Source organism: Triticum aestivum, chromosome 5D, assembly GCF_018294505.1.
Source record: "Triticum aestivum cultivar Chinese Spring chromosome 5D, IWGSC CS RefSeq v2.1, whole genome shotgun sequence".
Classification (NCBI taxonomy): domain Eukaryota; kingdom Viridiplantae; phylum Streptophyta; class Magnoliopsida; order Poales; family Poaceae; genus Triticum; species Triticum aestivum.
The window spans coordinates 168,915,386-168,921,872 of NC_057808.1; positions in this window are offsets into that span (position 1 = coordinate 168,915,386).

Genomic DNA, 6,487 nt, shown 5'->3' on the forward strand with positions numbered 1-6,487 from the left:
TTGTGACGTTTGGTACACCCAAAGCATTCCTACGGTATCCGGGAGTTGCACAATCTCATGGTCTAAGGAACTGATACTTGACGTTAGAAAAGCTCTGAGCAAACGAACTACACGATCTTGTGCTAGGCTTAGGATTGGGTCTTGTCCATCACATCATTCTCCTAATGATGTGATCCCGTTATCAACGACATCCAATGTCCATGGTCAGGAAACCGTAACCATCTATTGATCAACGAGCTAGTCAACTAGAGGCTTACTAGGGACATGGTGTTGTCTATGTATCCACACATGTATCTGAGTTTCCTATCAATACAATTCTAGCATGGATAATAAACGATTATCATGAACAAGGAAATATAATAATAACCAATTTATTATTGCCTCTAGGGCATATTTCCAACAAAATATACATGTATGGAATATTTTTGGTCGTATCCAAGGTCGTCATGTCCTCATCAGGTAACACGTACTGTTCGTGTGCATTTTAGTATCTCTACATATGCTGATTATGTTGATTGTGATGTGGTACCCATGCAAGCGTGTTCCTTATTACTTGGTAGACCATGGCAATTTGATAGAAATTCTGTACACCATGGTAAAAATAATCAGCATACTCTTGTTCATAAGGATAAACATATTACTTTGCTTCCTATGTCCCCTGATTCCATTTTGAAAGATGATATTAATAGAGCTAATAAAGCAAAACAGGAGAAAAATAAGAGTGAAAATCAGATTGTGGCAAAAGAATTTGAGCAACAAATGAAGCCTAATAATAAACCATCTAGTGTTGCTGAAATTAAATCAAAAAGTGCATGTTTACTTGCCACCAAATCTGATATTGATGAGCTAGATTTTAGCAAATCAATTTGCTATGCTTTTGTGTGCAAAGAGGCATTATTTTCATTCGAGGATGTGCTTTCCTCTTTGCCTCTTGCTGTTACTAACATTTTGCAGGAGTTCGCAGACGTCTTTCCACAAGATGTGCCACCGGGATTACCACCTATTCGAGGGATTGAGCACCAGATTGACTTAATTCCCGGTGCATCGCTACCCAACCATGCACCATATCGTACCAATCCATAGGAGACGAAGGAGATTATGCGTCAAGTCCAGGAGCTGCTCGACAAAGGTTATATACGTGAATCCCTTAGTCCTTGTGCCGTTCCTATTATTCTAGTGCCGAAAAAGGATGGTACATCGCGTATGTGTGTTGATTGTAGAGGCACTAATATTATTACTATTCTTTATCGTCATCCTATTCCTAGGCTAGATGAAATGCTTGATGAATTGAGTGGCTCTACAATATTCTCCAAAGTTGATTTGCATAGTGGATACCAACAAATTCGTATGAAATTGGGGGATGAATGGAGAACAACATTTAAAACTAAGTTTGGATTATATGTGTGGTTAGTCATGCCTTTTGGGTTAACTAATGCACCTAGTACTTTCATGAGATTAATGAACGAAGTTTTACATGCTTTCATTGGACAATTTGTGGTAGTCTATTTTGATGATATACTGATTTGTAGCAGATCTTTGGAGGAACATTTGGAACATTTATGTGCTGTTTTTATTGGTTTATGTGATGAACGTTTGTTTGGTAACCTTGGGAAGTGCACCTTTTGCACCGACCAAGTATCTTTTCTTGGCTGTGTTGTTACTCCACAGGGAATTGAAGTTGATAAATCCAAGATTGAACCTATTGAGAGTTGGCCGCAGCCCATAACGGTCACACAAATGAGGAGTTTTCTTGGACTCGCTGGTTTATAGGCGTTTTCTGAGAGATTTCAGCACCATTGTCGCACCTCTCAATGAGCTTACAGAGAAGGATGTGCCTTTTGTTTGGGGTACCGCACAGGAAGAAGCCTTCCCGATATTGAAAGATAAGTTGACACATGCTCCTTTACTCCAACTTCCTGATTTTAATAAGACTTTTGAGCTTGAATGTGATGCTAGTGGAATTGGATTAGGAGGTGTGTTATTACAAGATGGCAAACCAGTTGCATACTTTTTTGAAAAATTGAGTGGGCCTAGTTTGAACTATTCCACTTATGATAAAGAATTATATGCTCTTGTTCGGACCTTAGAAACACGGCAACATTATTTATGGCCCAAAGAATTTGTTATACATTCTGATCATGAATCTTTGAAACACATTAAAATTCAAGCAAAACTGGACCGTAGACATGCTAAATGGGTTGAATTCATTGAGACTTTCCCTTATGTCATTAAACACAAGAAGGGTAAAGAAAATGTTATTGTTGATGCATTGTCTCGTCATTATACTATGCTTTCACAACTTGACTTCTAATTTTTTGGTTTGGAGACCATCAAAGATCAATATGTGCATGATGCGGAATTTAAAGATGTATTGCAGAATTGTAAGGAAGTGAGAACATGGAACAAGTTCGTCATTAACGATGGATTTGTATTTCGTGCTAACAAGCTATGCATTCCACCTAGCTCCGTTCGTCTTTTGTTGTTGTAGGAGGCGCATGGAGGAGGATTAATGGGACACTTTGGCCTGAAGAAGATGGAGGATATACTTGCTACACATTTCTTTTGGCCAAAGATGAGACGGGATGTTGAGCATTTTGTTGCTCGCTGCACTACATGTCAAAAAGCTAAGTCACGACTCAATCCTCATGGTTTATATATGCCTTTGCCTGTACCTAGTGTTCCTTGGGAGGATATATCTATGTACTTTGTTTTAGGTTTACCTAGAACAAAGAAGGGGAGGGATAGCATATTTGTTGTCGTGGATAGGTTCTCGAAATGGCACACTTTATACCATGTCATAAAAGCGATGATGCTGTTAATGTTGCTAATTTGTTCTTTTGTGAAATTATTCGCTTGAATGGTGTGCCAAATACCATTGTTTCAGATCATGATACTAAATTTCTTAGCCACTTTTGGACATGTTTATGGGCTAAGTTGGGGACTAAAATGATTTTTAGTACTACTTGTCACCCCCAAACTGATGGACAAACTGAAGTAGTCAATAAAATATTGTCTACTATGCTTAGGGTTGTTTTGAAAAATAATCAGAAAATGTGGGAAGAATGCTTGCCTCATATTGAATATTCTTATAATCGTTCAGTGCATTCTACTACTAAGATGTGCCCTTTTGAAATTGTGTATGGTTTTCTACCTCGTGCACCTATTGATTTGTTGTCTCTTCCATCTTCGGAGAAGGTTATTTTGATGCTAAACAATGTGCTGAATTGATTTTAAAAATGCATCAGTTAACTAAGGAAAACATTGAGCGTATGAATGCTAAATATAAACTTGCTGGAGATAAGGGTAGAAAACATGTTGTGTTCGCACCTGGAGATCTTGTTTGGTTATATTTGCGTAAGGATAGATTTCCTGATTTGCGCAAATCAAAGCTAATGCCACTTGCTGATGGTCCTTTTAAGGTGTTAGAGAAAATAAATGATGATGCATATAAACTTGAGCTGCCTACAGATTTTGGGGGTAGTCCCACTTTTAGCATTGCAGATTTGAAGCCTTATTTGGGTGAGGAAGATGAGCTTCCGTCGAGGACGACTTCATTTCAAGAAGGGGAGAATGATGTGGACATCAATACAATTGTTACACCCATAGCCCCTGCTACTATACATACTGGACCAATTACTAGAGCTCGTGCACGCCAATTAAATTACCAGGTACTTTTGTTTCTTGGTAATGATTCTAATGTTCATGACAATATGATGCTGCCTAAATTTGATACATTTGTTTTGCTTACAAATGAAGGGCCTACCTTGGAGAAGGATGAACATTGGAGCAAAAACAAGCATGGAGATGATTGCTGCGCAAGGGAAACAAGAACGGAGTTTCAAGTGATGGTTTCAGGACTTTGAAGCCACCGTAATGAGTGCATGAAGTCTTGGACGAAATATACAAGATGCCACTTCACAAATTTCGTCTAGAGGCTATTATAGGTGCTGCATCACCTTATTATTGGGCCAGGCCCATGTAATTTGAAATACATAAGTATAGGCTGTTTTTAGAGTCCGTATGTGTGGGGAAACAAGAGATAGGGTTGGTTTCGGACCCCTCCTCCAAGGACCACGAAATTTCCACTCTTCCTCCATATATACAACCCTTAGGGCGTCGTTTAGACTTTGGGTTTTGTTTAGATTAAAAATGCGCCATAGCTGCAACTTCGCGTACTTCGTTTATGTTCAACGACCAGACCAAGGCGTCGCAGAACCCCACCTTCGTCAATAAAGCTTTCATCTTATATTCGCGATATCTTGATTGCAATCTTAGTTTCTTCCTTGTTCTTTGTTTGCTTGCAGGAAATAGACCTTCGTGGTCAGGTTGATCATGCTCCGACGTGGTCAATAACCTTTGGGAGTTGGTTTAGCGATTGCTAAGGCACGACTTCCTCGCACATTCGTAGTCGGATCGTGAAAGTTTACTCCTCAGAAACAATAATCACCATCTCATCAAAAGACGGGACACCTTTGCCTCTACCAGGTATGCTACCTCTTTTCGAACCACACCCTTCTTCTATTGCCCCATCTACCACGTCGCTGAATGTGGATCTTTTTCCACTCCACCTTCTTCCCAGTTTGCTATCCTCTGCTCTGCTGGTCACGCATATGAAAACCTTAATTTGTACTATTAAAGGAAACCCTACTTCATGCAGACTAATCGATGTCTGGATTTAATAAGCAAAGGAAGGGAGAAAGTACCGTCCAAGAGACTAGGCATCAAACCAGCATCTAGGTTGAAAATGGAAACTCAGTAGCTAAGGAACGAGTCTCGTGTCTCTTGGTTGAAAGAGGGTGAAAAAGGGTAGAAAGGCATGAAAACACAATAGATAATGACCAGGTCGACCGGTTTGTTGTCCTCACATAGGAAAAAGGTGGCTGATAACCCACAAGTATAGGGGATCACAACAGTTTTCGAGGGTAGATTATTCAACCCAAATTTATTGATTCGACACAAGGGGAGCCAAAGAATATTCTCAAGTATTAGCAGTTGAGTTGTCAATTCAACCACACCTGGATAACTTTGTATCTGCAGCAAAGTATTCAGTAGCAAAGTAATATTATAGTAGTGGTAACGGTAACAAAAGGTAACGGTAGCAAAAGTAATATTTGTGGTATTTTGTAGTGATTGTAACAGTAGCAACGGAAAAGTATATAAGCGAAGAACAACATGTGAATAGCTCGTAGGCATTGGATCGGTGATGGAGAATTATGCCGGATGCGGTTCATCATGTAACAGCCACCATAACATAGGGTGACACAGAACTAGCTCCAATTCATCAATGTAATTTAGGCATGTATTCCGAATATAGTCATACATGCTTATGGAAAAGAACTTGCATGACATCTTTTGTCCTACCCTCCCGTGGCAGCGGGGTCCTAATGGAAACTAAGGGATATTAAGGCCTCCTTTTAATAGAGTACCGGAACAAAGCATTAACACATAGTGAATACATGAACTCCTCAAACTATGGTCATCACCGGGAGTGGTCCCGATTATTGTCACTTCGGGGTTGCCGGATCATAACACATAGTAGGTGACTATAGACTTGCAAGATAGGATCAAAAACTCACATATATTCATGAAAACATAATAGGTTCAGATCTGAAATCATGGCACTCGGGCCCTAGTGACAAGCATTAAGCATAGCAAAGTCATAGCAACATCAATCTCAGAACATAGTGGATACTAGGGATCAAACCCTAACAAAACTAACTCGATTACATGATAGATCTCATCACACCCATCACCGTCCAGCAAGCCTACGATGGAATTACTCACGCACGGCGGTGAGCATCATGAAATTTTTGATGGAGGATGGTTGATGATGACGATGGCGACGGATTCCCCTCTTCGGAGCCCCGAACGGACTCCAGATCAGCCATCCCGGGAGGTTTTAGGGCTTGGCGGTGGCTCCGTATCGTAAAACGCGATGAATCCTTCTCCCTGATTTTTTTTCTCCCCGAAAGTGAATATATGGAGTTGGAGTTGAGGTCGGTGGAGCGTCGGGGGGCCACGAGGTAGGGGGGCGCCGTAGGGGGGCAGGCGCGCTCTCCACCCTCGTGGACAGGGTGTGGGTCCCCTGACGTGGCTTTTTCCACCAGTAATTTTCTTATTTTCCAAATAGATGTTCCGTGGAGTTTCAGGTCATTCCGAGAACTTTTGTTTCTGCACATAAATAACACCATGGAAAGTCTGCTGAAAACAGCGTCAGTCCGGGTTAGTTCCATTCAAATCATGCAAGTTAGAGTCCAAAACAAGGGCAAAAGTGTTTGGAAAAGTAGATACGACGGAGACATATCAACTCCCCCAAGCTTAAACCTTTGCTTGTCCTCAAGCAATTCAGTTGATAAACTGAAAGTGATAAAGAAAAACTTTTACAAACTCTGTTTTCTCTTGTTGTTGTAAATATGTAAAGCCAGCAATCAAGTTTTCAGCAAAGATTATGACTAACCACATTCACAATAACTCTTAGGTCTCATGT